The 17,870-nt window shown below is 42.0% G+C and overlaps 1 protein-coding gene across 3 annotated transcripts in view; it reads right to left on the bottom strand.

Moving 5' to 3' along the window:
* Window positions 1-17,298, bottom strand: part of RAI14 (retinoic acid induced 14) — a 116,976-nt gene extending 99,678 nt beyond the window's left edge. For 2 of the 3 annotated variants that reach the window (XM_083357306.1, XM_083357305.1), the window contains exon 1: window positions 17,024-17,298. The gene's annotated coding sequence lies outside the window, so the exon portion shown is untranslated. The remainder of the gene's footprint in view (window positions 1-17,023) is intronic. The other variant, XM_083357307.1, reaches the window with a different exon arrangement.
* Window positions 17,299-17,870: the final 572 nt, after the last annotated feature.

The following is a 17,870-nucleotide window of genomic DNA, read 5'->3' on the forward strand; positions in this document are numbered from 1 at the left end:
TACTCTGCATTCTAACAGCTGCTGAGATTGCCAAGTGGGGAAAGCTGTTCTAGTAAAATAGAGAAGATAAGAAGGTAAAGTCATAAGTAACTGTACTATGAGTAACTGAAGAACATATTGCCTGTCTACCTAGGCAGCTCCATCTATGAATATGTCACCTGTACTGGATGGAATTACTATGCATTCAAAAGCTCTAGGCTGAAACAGATGAGACTTATGACTTGAGAAACATGAAGAGTATTTTACAGCAGATCAGAAAACATTTGGTATTCTGAAGTTAAGATTCCCAAAATGGAAACCTAGGCTCTAGGTACCCGCTGAACAATAATTGTTGTTGAAAGGTTTGCTGCTCTGAAATGCATAGCTCTCAAGCAGGAGTCCCTTTTCCCAATCATTTTTTCATTTTAGAGTATAGGAAATAACACATATTTGTGCCTTGAGAAATACTAACTGCTGCTTACATAGACAGTTTAATTCATCTAGACATTTTATATTTGGGCTTTCTTAGCTGATTTTAATGTATTAGGACTAGACTTTACATGGCCTTTTTGAACCGAATGTCTCATTTTGAAATATACTACTCTGAAATCTCTCTTTGGATGAAGGCAAGATCTTTAAATCTGTACGACTGCACAGTAACAGATAATAATACAAGAGAATTAAGTATTGTATAGTTCTCCAACTTCTTTTATTAATAGGCTTTCTGAGTTTGGGATAGGTTCTCATAGTGCACAAAGCTAAACTTCCATCCCTCTGAATAAGCATGTCAAATATGGCAATTTTGAGTATGCATAGGATGAATGTTTGCAGAGACACCTCTACCAAATAAAGTGATACCGGAAGTAGGAAACCTGTGACTTGCCAAAAATCCCCTCCCCCATTCTCCCCTGCGAAATCAGGGCCATTTTCTATTTTTTTTAAAAAAATATGGAAGCTGTAAAATGTGTAAAACCCTCCAAAAAAAAAAAAAACCTGCCTATCCCCCTCAAAAGAAAAAAAAGTACTTTAAAAATCATTTTAAAATTGACCTATTAGCAACAATTTGCCATGAACAATTGGCATGAACATTGAAATGTTGTGAAATTTCAGCCAAGTTTTAGAAAATTTACAATTTACACGCAATCCGGCAGATGCCATCTAGTGTGGCAAGGGGTCCCTCCTTTATACTTAAAAAAAAAAAAAAAGCAAAACATTGTCCACCCCTGCAGAAGGGTGAAATATATCCAGTGGTTTGGGAGATAATATAGGCTCTATTTGTATTAATCATACAGGTAGTCCTGGACTTACAACCATAGAGCCATGGGGGTGCAGTGGTTAGACTGCAGTACTGCAGGCTACTTCTGCTGACTGCCAGCTGCCAGCAGTTCGGTAGTTCAATTCTCATCGGCTCAAGGTTGACTCAGCCTTCCATCCTTCCAAGATTGATAAAATGAGTACCCAGATTGTTGGGGGCAATATGCTGACTCTATAAACTGCTTAGCGAGGGCTGTAAAGCACTCTGAAGCAGTATATAAATTTAAGTGCTACTGCTATTCATTTAGTGACCATCTGAAGTTACGACGGCACTGGAAAAGTAACTTATGACCGTTTTTCACACAACCACTGCAATATTCATACGATCAGAATTCAGACACTTGATAACTGGCATGTATTTATGACACTTGCAGTGTCCCAGAGTCATGTGATCATCTTTTGTGATCTTCTGACGAGCAAAGACAATGGGGAAGCCAGATTCACTTAACAACCATGTTACTAATGTAACAACTGCAGTGATTCACTTAGCAACTATGACAAGGTTGTAAAATGGGGCAAAACTCACTTAATAACTGTCTTGCTTAGCAACTGAAATTTTGGGCTCAATTGTGATCACGGATTAACTGTATTTCACACCTGCACTTTACTTAAAAATTATGGAAGTAAATACCACTTTAGCTCCAAAACCAAGGAGTATACAACAGTAGACTTGTGCTGTCTATTCACCAACAGGAATAAAATCTGGGATCACAGTGCAATTTTGCAGAGCTGAATGTGTATAGGCAAGCTGCAAAAAATACAAATAGAAGTAACATGACACAAGCTGTGTGTCAAAACAACTGATTTGTTCATTGCACAATCATTGCAAATGCCTTTAGCCAGAGGTTAGTCCTGTTCTTCTCTCAAAAACATAAAATAAAATCCTGCATTGTTAAACACACCAAACCAGTCAAGTGCTACTTGGCAAGAAAAACATTTATTCATGAATTGCAAAACCAACAAGGATAATTCAGTGAAACTAAAAACCTTGTAAGCTTTTTTGTGTGTGGGCACCAAGTGACCTCTAAGTGAAGGAAAGAACACTTGCAAACAGGTCCTGGAACTTTTTGGATTTTTAATACATCAAGAAATGAATATTTGCAAGCAGATTCAGTTGTTTTACAGACCAAATACATACTGTATTCTCAAAGTTGGTTTATATTTGCATGTGCATAACTGCAGCAGTCTGTACTTTATGAGTGGCACCTGAATAGTCCTTGACTTATGACCAGAATGGAACCTCTAAGCAGTGATGGTCGTAAGGTGGGTTACCCATGACTGACCCAATTTTATTATCTTTTTTTCAGTCATTAAGTGAATGCCACACTTTTTTTTGCTGAAAACTAGCTATGAATGCCGGTTTTCAGCAAAAATGTCATAAAATGCAGTCTTGTCAAAACAGGATGCTACGAATGGCTGTAAATGCAGGACAGATGTCAAGTGCCCAAAATGCAGTCATGTGATGAGGGTGGTCAGAACTTCGGAACCAGATCATGTATCCCAGGAGCGTGTTGTAACTTTGAATAGTTGCTAACTAAGCAAGGACTATTTTATGGAAGAAGAAATGATAATGAAAGTAGTGGAATACCTGCACTGTTCTGCAAATCCTTTTTTAGCTGACATCAAGCAATAAACATATGTCCAGTGCAGCATGTCTCAACCTTGTCTGTGAAGGAATTTTGGGAGCAGAAGTCCTTGCATCTTAAAGTTGCAAGATTGAGAAACAATGATCTAGTGACTTTCATGTAGGAGAGTGAAAAAGGTAGAGGAGATGGGCAGATCCCTCTATACCTCCCATGAAGCCCCTCTTTGTTATCATGCTGGATAATTATCTACCTATGTGGTCCGATATTTTATGTGGACTGACAGGACTCTCTAGAGATCTTTTTTGACCTGTTCCCAGACAGCTTTTCTAACCAAGAACATTAGTTGATTCAGGGAGCTAGGCAGAAAAACATGCTCCGCAACTAAAACAACAAATTTTCAAACAACAGCCAAAAACATGCCTGGCCTCCTCTGCCTTCTTAGCAGAGGGGAAAAAGCAAATGCTCCTTAATGGATTTACTGCAAAGTTAGACATTTGCGTGGATCAGCATGTTTAGCCAATAGAAAGGAAAAAAATCAATCTGGCTGGAGATCTTTCCCCATTCTTTGGAGATTTTATTAAGTCATAGGCAGAAGCCTGCACTTAGCATTCACGGCTCCCATGAAACAAGGTGCCTGCTGATCATGAGCTATGCTAAAAAGGGTAACCAAATAGTTCTCCTTAAGATTTTGAAGAAAGACACAGGGTTCTTCCAACAAGCAGAAGGCAAAATGTTGAGTTCTGCACATTTCAGGTTTGACAAAATTGCTTTACTTTGAAATGAAAATCCAACCGTGCTTTAAGTATTTTAAACTTCAACAAGCTATGCTGAAGTCAAAACATTTCCAAAATGCTGGAAGAAATTTAAAAACAGTTGATGTTGCTATTTTAGGTGATGCAATTGTAGAGGATGCAAAAAAAAAGAGGGCTTGGGAGCAACAGGCAGTTGTTGCGAGCTGTTCCAGAAATAAATAATAAAGGCAGGAGCTTCTTAGTAGCTTAACAGCCCCAGGACATAGGAACCAGATTTACGCAACACCCCCTTCATCTTCCCCATATAAATTAACTGTGAGTGTTCTGACAAGTAAAATGTAAATTTAGATGATTTGCAAGAAGGGTAAAACTAAGATCCAACAATAGATAATTGAGCAGGGAGGGCTTGCAGTATTTGTCTGTGTATAGGTAGTCCTCAAGTTCACAATTATAATGGAGCCTGCTGATTGTAAGTCATAACTGTAAAATGGGTGATCACACACACTTTTACATTTTTGTGGGGGTCATAAAATGAACATGGGGGCTGTAAGCACAAACAGCGGGGTTAAGTGAACCCACTGATGATTATGGAATGGTTTTACCGAAAACTGGAAGCGCCAATTTTCAACAAAACCATTGTAAAATGCAATTACGTGACCATGGGACGCTGTAAACGGCCTTAAGTGCAGCTGTGTTGCTAAGCACCAGAAGTGCAGTCAGTGACTGCTGGTGTTGGGATGGTGCAACTGTTGGAATTTCTGATCCAGGTGGTAAGTCTCTTTTTTCAGGTAAGTCATAAGTCATGAACTACCTCTACAAATGGAGGACACACCCTGAGTGTACACCGAAACCTATGTTTTTGCAATGCATGTGAAGTGCCCATCATAAGAGGAATTTCTTAATCAACTGGAAGAATACCAGATTTCCAAGCTAGTGGAATACAGGTAGTCCTTGACTTATAATCATTCATTCAGTGACCACTCAAAATTACAACAGCATGGAAAAAAGTGGTTTTCACACTTCTGACCATTGCAGCATCCCTATAGTCACGTGGGCAAAAGTCACTTAACTGCCTTGTTTGGCAACAATTGTGGTCATAAGTCAAGGACTACCTGTATAACAAAGATTGACCTGCACAATTCCATACCTTCCCAGTGCAGAGACAAGAACATTAGTGTGCTTCACAATTCCCATGATCCTCTTGCTATAGAAAAAGCCTTTTTAAAACAATAAGAGGGTAGATTTTTTTGTGTGTATAAGGGAGCGGCTTTTAAAGAATTCAGTTCTGGCAGTATTTGTGGAGATGGGATCAGGGTATGAGTTGTGCTGAAGCAAGGCAAATGTGCATTTGCCAAAGAAAATGAAATATTGTAATCCTTAGCATTCGAGAACAACCAAGCATGAAAAAGCTGATTACATTAGAACTACTCATCAATGGTATTGCTATAGACTTGAGCCCTTAAAATCCTAGCACCAGTATCATTACATTACAGAATAATGAAAATACAAGACTTTTCCAATTAAAGGGAAAAGCAAGCTATTTTTACCATCTACCCAAATTCAAATAAACCTTCTTTTAAAATGAAGTAATACAGCCAATCTGAAACTAGGTTCCTTAAAGTAGATAAAATCAATCTTTCTGAACCTGGCACCTTCCAAAGACAATGGATATCAGCTCCTAAAATTATAATATAAGCTCATTTGCAAACTGCCTCTAGAAAATCTTGTTTTTTGAAAGGTGGCATACACAAATTAGCAATAAAAATAACAATCCTGTACCAGCACAACCACTGATCATGCCACTTAAGAGCTTATCAGAGGTGATAGTCCAAAATATTTGGAAAATGCCAAGTTAGGAAAGGTCAGATTAAGATGCATCTCCAAGTCATATTAGTTAATTCCTGGGTGATCATGTAGTTATTGTGCTTTCAGAAAGAAAATTCCTCCCACAGAAAAATCTATCAGCACTGCACATCATAACATTGTCAGACAACTGACAGGTTACAACTCATGCAAATGACATAATTCTCATCATTTGAGCAATTATATGATATCATTGTGACTTATTGTGGATACCTATCTGGACTGACTCAGAAGTCTAGTAAACACACATCATAAAGTTGTTGCACATCGTTCCTTCACAGAAATGCACACAAGGCATAAGAAGCACTTAAAGAAATTAGAGAAACAGAAACTTAGTAACAAATTAACATTTTAAAATTCAGATCCAAAATATGAAACAGCCTTGTGAACACTGGAAACGGAGAACTGGGGAAGATGTATGAAACTTAAACGTAACTACATAACCAGGAACAAGAGCAAATATCCAATTAAGCTCTGATGCAATTGTTCCTCTCTCTATCTGAGGAAAGCACAGAAAGTCATAAAATCATTATTTTAAAAAACTCTTAGTGATTTACACATAACTTCCACAACATTATTCCTGGGGCCTGCAAAACAGGAGTTCAGACTCAACATGATGCATCAGGGATACATGACACAACATTGTATTTCCTTCATTTCAGTATACCGGTAGTCTTTGATTTATGATGTTTTGTTTAGCAAGTGTTTGAAGTTACAATAGCAATGGAAAAAGTGACTTAGGACTATCCTGTGGTCGAAATTTGGGCGCCTGGAAAATGGCAAGCATTTACAATGGTAGCAGTGTCCCAGGGTCACATGATCGCCATTTTCAACCTTTCCAGCCAACTTCCAAAAAAGTCAATGGGGGAAGCTGGAGTCACTTAATGACTGTTTGATTCATTTAACACTAATGATTCTCTTAACAAACATGGTAAAAAAAGGCTGTAAAATTGGATACAACTCACTTAACAACCACATTGCTTAGCAATGGAAATTCTGGTCCCAACTGTGGTTGTAAGTTGAGGACTACCTGTATACTATTTCAAGGCTTTCTACATATCCCCTCCTGCAACTACTGACCATCAGGACCTAAACAGCTTCGAAAGCTAATGTGCTTTTTTTGTCATCTAAAATGCAACCCATCTGTGAGTTCAATTCCCAGTAGAGGGTTTGAATCCATAGAATAACATCTGGCTACTGACATCTGATGAATCCCAGAGGATGAAGTTGGTCACATGATGTTTGCCTCCTGGTGGTCAATATAACATCCTCCCCTGATGTGACCCAGAGATTTTTTTCCCTGCACATTATAATAAGGGTAGCCAGTGGCAGCATTAAGTTGAGGAAGATTATTATTAAACATTTTTATCCTCCTCATCAGCCACAAAAAGAGGAAGAATTCCCAGAGCCTTACAAGGTCAATAACAAGTCTATAAACCCAAGAGTAGGGATTATCTGGAAGACAAAAGGTAAAGAACTCAGTGGGAGGAAAAAGCAGATTAATTGCAGAGGTCTTATGATCTGCTGAAATATTCCAGGAGAGGAGGAGCTGAAATCTGATGTTTGTGCAATAAAATGCCCGAGTTTACTATATTTTTCTCTGCTACATTACTGGAACTATATTTTGAAACTAGTAGGACATGCTTTCCTGGCCACATCTAAACAGGTTCATATCTCAAGACCATTGTTTAGAACAGTTACAGAACGTATTTTAAATTCCCATTATAGCTAACCCATTCAATATCATGTAAAAGTCATGTGCTTTCTCTCCATTATTGACAGAGGCAGCATCATGGCAGACCCACCCATGTTCAAATTCCCATCTCTCAGTCTAACGTTCATCACAAGATTGTTGCAAGAATAAAGCGAATTGGGCAAAGCCACTTAACAGAACCACAGCTCCTGGTAGGTTCAAGGTACAGTAGATATGATATCAGTCTAAGAAATAACATTCTAAACAAGCAACTTCACTCCACGTATATAAACACACGATTACCTGTATAAAAGATCTGAATATAGAATAAGCCAAAATATTTTCCCTACCTCCAATACTGGTTTCACTTTGAGTTGATATTAAAGGATAATTCTTGTAATGAGTCTTAAACCAGTTAAGATCTGCTGCCAGTGGGTGGTTCCATCAATTCGCCCTAGGCTTGTTCTTGCGCTAACATGGTCTCTTGCCAACCTAAATTTTCAAGACTGTCAAATATAACATGCAGCACCAAATTCTCTCCAACGCCTACTCTTCATGTGGACCATATAAGTTGGGCAGTGTTCATTTTCAATCAGATGTTTCCCTGCTTAAGGGGGGTGGGGGATGGGGAAGAGATCTTTAAGCCAGAATTCTGTAACCTAGAAATATACTGGACTTTAATTCCCAGCATGAGAGATGAGCATTCTACTATCTGGAATGCAGAAACTCATAGGAAGCAACTGTGACCATTTCCAGAGGCCATAAGATTGGGCATCTATCTTACTGTAACTGTATAATAGTGAGCAACTTAAACTGCCCTAAACAGTGACAGATTCTCCATTCTGGAAACTTTTCAATGACAAGCAACATCTGTAAGACAGATATAATCCTTGTTATTAATAAAATAATTTGGGCTTCTGATGTTCTTCTCAATACACAGTATAAACACAGTCAAGGCTAATGAAAAAACATTAATTAGTCTACATTAATTGGATTAAAAAGCCTGCAAGGCCTATGGGTAAAGCTTCTACTGAATTTAAGTCATCTCCAAAGAATACATGGATGTAGCCATACTGTATTTTTGATAGTAAAAATGCAATTTGCTGCTATCCTCTTCCAGAATTTACTTCCTTTATATACACTTCTAGCTTGTCATCTAAGTACTAATGAGGTCTTCTCCTGCTTAACTTTTTCACATCAGCTAAAGCTGATAAGTAAATAACTACAAATAAATAAAAATATAGTAAAGATCAATAAAAACCCAACTTCTACAATTCCTTGAACAGGACAATTGGGAACTAATGGCCTGGGAAAGGGCAATGATTCCAGCTAAGCAGGTTTCTTTTCTGTAGAAGTTGTAGGTTACTTTCTTTCAATCAGAGAAAAATAAATATTCAAAGTCTGGAAATAAAAGAATTGTCCAAGGGATTTCTTTTACATCAGCACTGTCAAAATGAACACAATTTTTTGTAAGTACAGAAGCCCCATTGACATCTACTCAAAAACATTATAAAGGCTTCTTTGCTTCTTTGTAATTCAGAAAAATATGAAAATTAGTTTTATGGAAGATCAGGTATTAAACTGGAACTAGGAAACACAGATCGTCCACATTCAGTTCACATGTGACAATGTAACTAAGTCACACTTTTCAAAATTGTGGTCTTCTGATAAAATCATAATTGGTTACACTGACACACCTTGCAAAGTCAAAACCAAAAAAAACACACATTGGTTTAGATGCAATCTCTTGTACAACCTGTCTCAAAAACTGTTGTTGTGGGGAATAATATTAGAAGAGACAACTATCCTGAAGCTCTGGGAGGAAAAGCAGGTTGTTTATCTAATGAGTAAATGAAATGTAACCAAATAAGATAAAGGTGCACCAACTTAAAATGGTTAGGTTTAACAGGTTCATTCATACACTATATTTCTGTAATTTCTTTTCAGTCAATTTGCATTTGTTTTAAACCAGTTTTCAATGATAATGGTTGAGTCAAATGATAGCAAAAGGAGACTCATTCAAACTACGGTAACTCCTACAATTTTGTTGTTGTTGTTAGCTGCGAAGTCGTGTCCGACCCATTGCGACCCTATGGACAACATTCCTCCAGGCCTTCCTGTCCTCTACCATCTTCTGGAGTCCATTTAAGCTCACGCCTACTGCTTCAGTGACTCCATCCAGCCACCTCATTCTCTGTCGTCCCCTTCTTCTATTGCCCTCGATCTTCCCCAGCATTAGGCTCTTCTCCAGGGAGTCCTTCCTTCTCATTAGGTGGCCAAAGTACTTGAGTTTTAGCTTCAGGATCTGGCCTTCTAAAGAGCAGTCAGGATTGATCTCCTCTAGGACTGACCGGTTTGATCGCCTTGCAGTCCAAGGGACTCGCAGGACTCTTCTCCAGCACCACAGTTCAAAGGCCTCAATTCTTTGGCGCTCAGCCTTTCTTATGGTCCAACTTTCACTACCATACATTGCAACTGGAAAGACCATAGCCTTGACTATACGCACTTTTGTTGACAGGGTGATGTCTCTGCTTTTTAGTGTGCTGTCTAGATTTGCCATGGCTTTCCTCCCCAGGAGCAAGCGTCTTTTAATTTCTTGGCTACAGTCCCCATCTGCAGTGATCTTGGAGCCCAGGAAAACAAAATCTGTCACTACCTCCATTTCTTCCCCATCTATTTGCCAGGAATTGAGAGGGCCAGATGCCATGATCTTGGTTTTCTTAATGTTAAGTTTCAACCCAAGTTTTGCACTCTCCTTCTTCACCTGCAACAAGAGGCTCTTTAGTTCTTCTTCACTTTCTGCCATTAGAGTGGTATCATCTGCGTATCTTAGGTTGTTGATATTTCTTCCGGCAATCTTAATTCCAACTTTTGATTCATCTAGCCCTGCCTTTCTCATGATGTGCTCTGCATATAAGTTAAATAGGCAGGGCGACAGTATACAGCCTTGCCGGACTCCTTTCCCAATTTTGAACCAATCAGTGGTTCCGTGTCCAGTTCTCACTGTTGCTTCTTGACCCGCATATAGGTTTCTCAAGAGACAAATAAGATGGTCTGGTACTCCCATCTCTTTAAGAACTTGCCACAGTTTGTTATGATCCACACAATCAAAGGCTTTAGCATAGTCAATGAAGCAGAAGTAGATGTTTTTCTGGAACTCCCTAGCTTTCTCCATGATCCAGCGTATGTTGGCAATTTGATCTCTAGTTCCTCTGCCTCTTCGAAATCCTGCCTGCACTTCTGGTAGTTCTCGATCCACATACTGCTGAAGTCTAGCTTGTAGGATTTTAAGCATGACTTTACTAGCATGAGAAATGAGTGCAATGGTGCGATAGTTTGAACATTCTTTGGCACTGCCTTTCTTAGGAATTGGAATGTAAACTGATCTTTTCCAATCCTGTGGCCACTGTTGAGTTTTCCAAATTTGCTGGCAAATTGAGTGTAGCACTTTTACTGCATTGTCTTTTAAGATTTTGAATAGCTCAGCTGGAATACTGTCACCTCCACTAGCTTTGTTGTTGCTCAGCTTTTCTAAGGCCCACTTCACTTCACATTCTAGGATGTCTGGCTCGAGGTCAGTGACCACCTCATTGTGATTATCAGGGACGTTAAGTTCATTCTTGTATAGTTCTTCTGTGTAATTTTGCCACCTCTTCTTAATCTCTTCTGCCTCTGTTAGGTCCCTGCCATTTTGGTCCTTTATCATGCCCATTTTTGCATTAAACGTTCCCTTCATTTCTCCAATTTTCTTGAAAAGATCTCTGGTCCTCCCTATTCTATTGTTTTCTTCTATTTCTTTGCACTGTTCATTTAAGAAGGCATTCTTATCTCTTCTAGCTATTCTCTGGAATTCTGCATTCAATTGGGTGTATCTTTCTTTTTCTCCCTTGCCTTTCGCTTCCCTCCTTTCCTCAGCTATTTGCAAAGCTTCCTCAGACAGCCATTTTGCTTTCTTGCATTTCTTTTTCTTTGGGATGGTTTTGGTTGCTACCTGTTGTACAATGTCACGAACCTCTGTCCATAGTTCTTCAGGCACTCTGTCTATCAGATCTAATTCCTTAAATCTATTTGTCACCTCTACTGTATATTCAAATTGGGACGCGGTGGCTCAGTGGGTTAGGACGCTGAACTTGTCGATTGGAAGGTCGGCAGTTTGGCGGGTCGAATCCCGAGTGCCGCGTAGCAGAGTGAGCGCCTGTTACTCGTCCCAGCTTCTGCCAACCTAGCAGTTCGAAAGCACGTAAAAATGCAAGTAGAAAAATAGGGACCACTACGGTGGGAAGGTAACAGCGTTCCGTGCGCCTTTGGCGTCTAGTCATGCCGGCCACATGACCACGGAGACGTCCTCGGACAAGCGCTGGCTCTTCGGCTATGAAACGGAGATGAGCACCGGCCCCTAGAGTCGGAAACGACTAGCACGCATGTGCGGGGGAACCTTTACCTTACCTTTACCTTTTACTGTATATTCAACAGGGATATGATTTAATTCATACCTGACTGGCCTAGTGCTTTTCCCTACTTTCTTCAGTTTAAGCCTAAACTTTGCAAGGAGAAGCTCATGGTCTGAGCCACAGTCAGCTCCTGGTCTTGTTTTTACTGACTGTATAGAGCTTCTCCATCTTTGGCTGCAGAGCATATAGTCAATCTGATTTCTGTGTTGACCATCTGGTGATGTCCATGTGTAGAGCCGTCTCTTGGGTTGTTGGAAAAGAGTGTTTGCTATGACCATCGTATTCTCTTGACAGAATTCTATCAGCCTGTGCCCTGCTTCATTTTGCACTCCAAGGCCAAACTTGCCTGTTATTCCAGTTATCTTTTGGCTTCCTACTTTAGCATTCCAATCCCCCATGATGATAAGAACATCATTTTTTGGTGTTAGTTCTATAAGGTGCTGTAGTGCTTCATAGAACTGGTCAATTTCATCCTCTTCAGCACTGGTGGTTGGGGCATAGACTTGGACTACTGTGATATTGAATGGTTTGCCTTGGATTCGAACTGAGATCATTCTGTCATTTTGAGGATTGTATCCCAGTATTGCTTTTCCTACTCTTTTATTGACTATGAAGGCTACTCCATTTCTTCTGAAGGATTCTTGCCCACAGTAGTATACCTGATGGTCATCTGAATTAAATTCACCCATTCCTGTCCATTTTAGTTCGCTGATACCTAAGATGTCAATGTTCAGTCTTGTCATCTCTTGTTTGACCACGTCCAGTTTTCCTTGATTCATGGATCTTACATTCCAGGTTCCTATGGAGAAAAAATCTTTACAGCATCGGACTTTCCTTTCACCACCAGACACATCCACAGCTGAGCATCCTTTCGGCTTTGGCCCAGTCGCTTCATTCTTTCTGGCGCTACTAGTACTAGCCCTCTGCTCTTCCCCAGTAGCATATTGGACGCCTTCCGACCTGAGGGGCTCATCTTCCAGCGTAATATCGTTTTGCCTTTTGGTACTGTCCATAGGGTTTTCATGGCAAAGATACTGGAGTGGGTTGCCATTTCCTTCTCCAGTGGATCACGTTTTGTCAGAACTCTCTGCTATGACCTGTCCGTCTTGGGTGGCCCTGCACGGCATAGCTCATAGCTTCATTGAATTACGCAAGCCCCTTCGCCACGACAAGGCAGTAATCCATGAAGGGGAACAGTAATCCATGAAGGGATTACAATTTTAGCCTCTCTTTAAAAGACAATATTCCTGAACCTATTCATTTACAAACTTTGTATGCCATTTCATAGACCAGGGGTAGGCAACCTTGGCTCTTTTATGACTCATAGACTTCAACTCCCAGAATTCTTGAGCCAGCATGGCTCAGCTTAGAAAACTCTCTTTCCCCTCAGCATGGCTGGCTCAGGAATTCTGGGAGTTGAAGTCCACGAGTCAAAAAAGAGCCTAGGTTGCCTACCCCTGTCATAGACAAAACAGATGGTCCTCATTTAATGACTGATCACTTAGTGATATTCAAAGTTATCACACCTCTCCCCTAAAGGTACTTATTTCCTAGTTCCAGAGTGCCGTTTGGTGGCAAACCCCTCCCCCCATAGTCACATGGCTGCATTTGGGTCAGTTGTAGCACATGATGCAAATTACATTGTTTTTGAACTGAAATGCCCATAGGAATGCACTGACTCAGTAACAATGGTATTCGCTGCAAAAACTGGATCAGCCACATAGGTGCCTTGACTTATGACCATCATGACTTATGAGGGAGATCCTGGGCTTCATAACCTTGTTAAGTCAAGAACTACCTGTACAGCTTCCAAAGCAATTAAAAATGCTTTGCCAATTACAGAGTAGCAACAATATCAGAAAAGCTGCTTTTAATGCACAATGAATCATACTTCCAACCACCTTTTGGCATTAATAGATGTAGATTTTTTTAATCAGAAAAACTTAGTTTATTAGAAGGTTCAACACACATTAACATTTAGATACTCCAGTCACTTGAGCAATAATTCAGTAAATAATCGGAAAGGAAATGCAAGTTAGGGAGAAAAGCACCCCTTCTCCTCAAAATGGATAAAGCCTACTTTTAAAAAAAGTGAGAATAAATACAATCACCAATTGTCCTCTGGTCCACCACTATGGATGGGTGTGTTCCAACTTCAACAGTTACCATTAGAAGCTCTGTATTTTGAAAAACACTCTTTCAAACAAGCTCCCTTTTAGCTTCACTGTCACTTTGAGCTACTGTATTTGCCAGTCATGAAATGCAAACTGAAAGGATGGTTGGAAGTGATGCAATTGTGTCCTCAATTAACACAGCAATCTTCAAGAATTTGCTTTACAGAGACATACCAGCATCTCCATTGGCATTTAACAGCAAAGTGAAAGACTGGAGATAATTTCTCCTACCTCAATGACTTGGAATAAAAGAAAATGGTTGGATTTACACATCATTTCTAGTGTGGCTTCCAGGTTTTGTGAATCCAGCTGTGTGGTTTATTCCACAAATCAAAACTTATATCTCAACTTATGACTGGTTGCTTAGCAACCATTCAACATTCTGATGCCCCCTCCAAGGGACTTAAGACCTGCTTTCAAAGCTGCAACATTGCTCTCCCAGTCATGGTGACTGCATTTTGGGTCCTCATCCTGCATTTATGCCCATTTGCAGTGCCCTATGATCAGAATTTACAACACCACCGTTTAGCCAGAAGCTGGTATTTACTTCCAGTTTCTGGCAAAAACTGCACATAGTGAACAATTGGTTCAGTGAACGACAAGGTCTTAAAAACAGGTCTGGTCACATGGTAACCCGCTTTGCAACCATAATTGTCAGGCTCAATTACAACTGTAAGTCAAGGATTACCTGTATAAGGAACCACTTTATAGTTCCTTGTAAACATTTGGACATAGCAAGGGAATGTGAAAAATATTCTGAAAAAGATATATGCATATCATACAAAGCATGGTTAAATAGGTTATGACTCTCCTGCTCACAAGCCAAGATTACCTCTCTGCAGAGTAAGAAATCAGAACTGCCCAAGATTAGAGAAGGGACACTGAACAAAATTACTGCTGCTCCTTAAAGTTATTGAAGTCTTAATGTAGTGAGGCCCTGTATGAAAGCCTGAATCAGCACAAATCTCAGGCAATCACTGCTGATTTATAAAAGTATATCAGACAGGCAAAGCTATTTCCCGTCTACCAACAATTTGCAGAAATGCCTGCATTTCTTATTTTAAGATTTCTAATGCTCAAGCAGTAGAAGGAAAGATGGGGGATTCTTCTGCCTTACCACCAGGAAACTTTGGAGGACTTACAGATATACTTTTCATCCTAGTTTCAATAAGCAGAATCAATTAAGAACCAGCAACAGTGGGAAAAGAAACACCCTGGAAAAAAAGTTTGAACAGAAATCATTAAAATGGCAGGAATTTAGACCTGGGATTCATAAACCATCCACTTAGGCTGCCCCACACATTAAATCAAAGATCTGAGGCTGCCTTAGCCCACCCTGAGATGCTAAATCTCAGGAGGGGGGGATCTAGTTTTGGTCACATTACAAAAAAAGATGTTGAGACTTTGGAAAAAGCACAGAGAAGAGAAACTAGGATGATTGAAGGACTGGAGACTAAAGCGTAAGAAGAATGGTTGTAGGGACTGGGTATGGCTAGTTTAGAGAAAAGAAGGGCTAGGGATGACACCGATAGCAGTATTCCAGTCTTTGAGGGGCTGCCACAAAGAAGAGGGGGTCAAGTTATTTTCTAAGCACCTGAAGGCAAGAAACAGTGGATGGAAAACTAATCAAGGAGATAAGCAACCTGCAATTAAGCAGAAACTTTCTGACAGTGAAAACAATCGATCAGTGGAACAACTTGCCTTCAGAAGTTGTGGGTACTTCATCACTGGATTTTTTAAGAGACTGGACGGCACTTGCCTGTAATGGTACAGGGCAGGGGTAGGCAACCTCGGCTCTTTTATGACTCATGGACTTCAACTCCCAGAATTCCTGAGCCAGGGTTGCCTACCCCTGGGATAGGGTCTGCTGTTTGAGCAGAGGGTTGGACTAGAACAGGGGTCTTCAAACTTGGCCCTTTTATGACTTGTGGACTTCAACTCCCAGAATTCCTCAGACAGCGTGCCTGGCTGAGGAATTCTGGGAGTTGAAGTCCACAAGTCACAAAAGGGCCAAGTTTGAACATTCCCTGGACTAGAAGACCTCCACGGTCCCTTCCAGCTCTATTCCGATTGACTGAATTTCCCTGCGACTTCTCCAAGCTTTCTCCGAAAGGGAGGCTCAGCTACTCTCAATCTGCGCAGAGTTGTACTTTTGACAATAAAGGTTCATTTCATTTCATCTGACTCAAGTGGAAGCGGCGGAGCTGTCAACTTTCCCCGCCCCGGGGCTCGCCTTCCCTGAGGAAAGTTAAACCGAAAAGGTGGCCCGGAGGAGTCACCCGGGAGGCTTTCTCCGCAGGCGAGGCTCCCCTGGGTGGGTGGGGGAGCAGGGAGGTGGAAGCGGCGCGAAGAAAACTGGCGACCTCCCTTCCCGCCGAGCAACTTTTCCCCGCTCCCGGCTAAGCGCCCAGCGGATTCGGAAGGTTGTCTCGACACCCGACAGAACAAAAGGGCGAGAGCGCGCGCCTTTCAAGCCGAGGTGCTCGCGGGGGGCCTTTCGCCCTAAACCAGGGGTAGGCAACCTTGGCTCTTTTATGACTCGTGGACTTCAACTCCCAGAATTCCTGAGCCAGCTTAGCTGGCTCAGGAATTCTGGGAGTTGAAGTCCACGAGTCATAAAAGAGCCAAGGTTGCCTACCCCTGCCCTAGAGACCGACGTCGCCCCCTCCCCGGCTAAGGGAAGAAGCGCTCCCATTTGCAAGTACCTATCAGACCCGACGGGGTTATATATACCCCGCTCTCTTCCCGGCCATTCGGGTCTTCTTTCCCCGGCCACCGTACGCCTATCTATCCTAAGTGCTGGACCGCAATTTGCCATCGTTGCTTTCCAGGGTCCAGGGAGAATGGAACTTGTAGTCCAAGTTAGGGCAAAGAGCATCTCCCGAGCTCATTATTCCTGGTCAAAGAAATCCCCTGGCCAATTGCACCGGCTCAGATTATTTTTCTCCTTTCTGCCCCTCCGTCCCAGCCACTTTCAGTCTTTCTCGAGGACGGGCGAGACAAAGCAGCCATTCATAAGCCTCGCTCGCTCCTTCTCGGGGCGTCAAGGTTTCCCCCCCCCCCCCAGCCCTCCCAAATAAAAGATTCCCAACTACAAAAGAGAGAATGAAGAGAATGCAAAGAGAGCGGGCGGGGATGACCGAAGAGTTGCGCCAAATCCTCCGCGAGGGAGAGCAAAGCTCGTCCAAAAGTTCCCACAAGCGCTACTCACCTCGGAGAAGCTTTGCTGCACCCTGTTGCTAGTAAGTTGATGCCGGTTCCGGCTGCAGCGCCGCCAGCTGCCGAGCGGCGCTTTCGGACCCGGGAGGCGGATTTGTCGCTTTGCAAAATGTAGGATTCACGTTGCTTCTCCTCTTTCCCCCTCACCCCACCCCCGGCGCTTGCTCCCGCCACAGGGCGGCTGCTGCTACTCCTCGCTCGCTTGCCCCGCTTGCTTGCGAGCTGCTCGCCCGTTCGCTCCGAGCCACGCGCGCGCGCCCATATGCCGAGCTTCGAAAATTACTCCTCGGCGTTCTAAATGCCCCGGAGTGGGCGGGGGAATGATGTCACGGCGGAACCACGTGACTCAGCGAAAGGCGCCGCCACCGCCGCTCCGCCTTGGGTGAACCGCGTGGCGCCGGGTCTGGGGCGCGCGCCTCACTGACTGGGGGTCGGTCACGTGGTTCGCGCTGTCTCTCTCAATCTCGGCCCCGCTTCTTTTATTCCTGATGAACTTGGTGGCTCGCTTGCCGTTGGGGTTGGGCTTTTTTTTTTATTAAAGAGTTTTACAAAAACAAAATTGGGCTTTATAGCGGCACCTCAGGTGTTGGGACTTGGTTTCTGCTGGTGGGGGAGGTAAAGGTTCCCCCCCCCCCCGCATATGCATGCTAGTCGTTTCCAACTCTAGGGGCCAGTGTTCATCTCCGTTTCAAAGCCGAAGAGCCAGTGCTTGTCCGAGGACGTCTCCGTGGTCATGTGGCCGGCATGACTAGACGCCAAAGGCGCATAGAACGCTGTTACCTTCCTGCCAGAGTGGTCCCTATTTTTCTACTTGCGTTTTTTACTTGCTTTCAAACTGC

This window comes from Vipera ursinii (genome assembly GCF_947247035.1).
Source record: "Vipera ursinii genome assembly, chromosome: 2".
In the NCBI taxonomy this organism is placed as follows: domain Eukaryota; kingdom Metazoa; phylum Chordata; class Lepidosauria; order Squamata; family Viperidae; genus Vipera; species Vipera ursinii.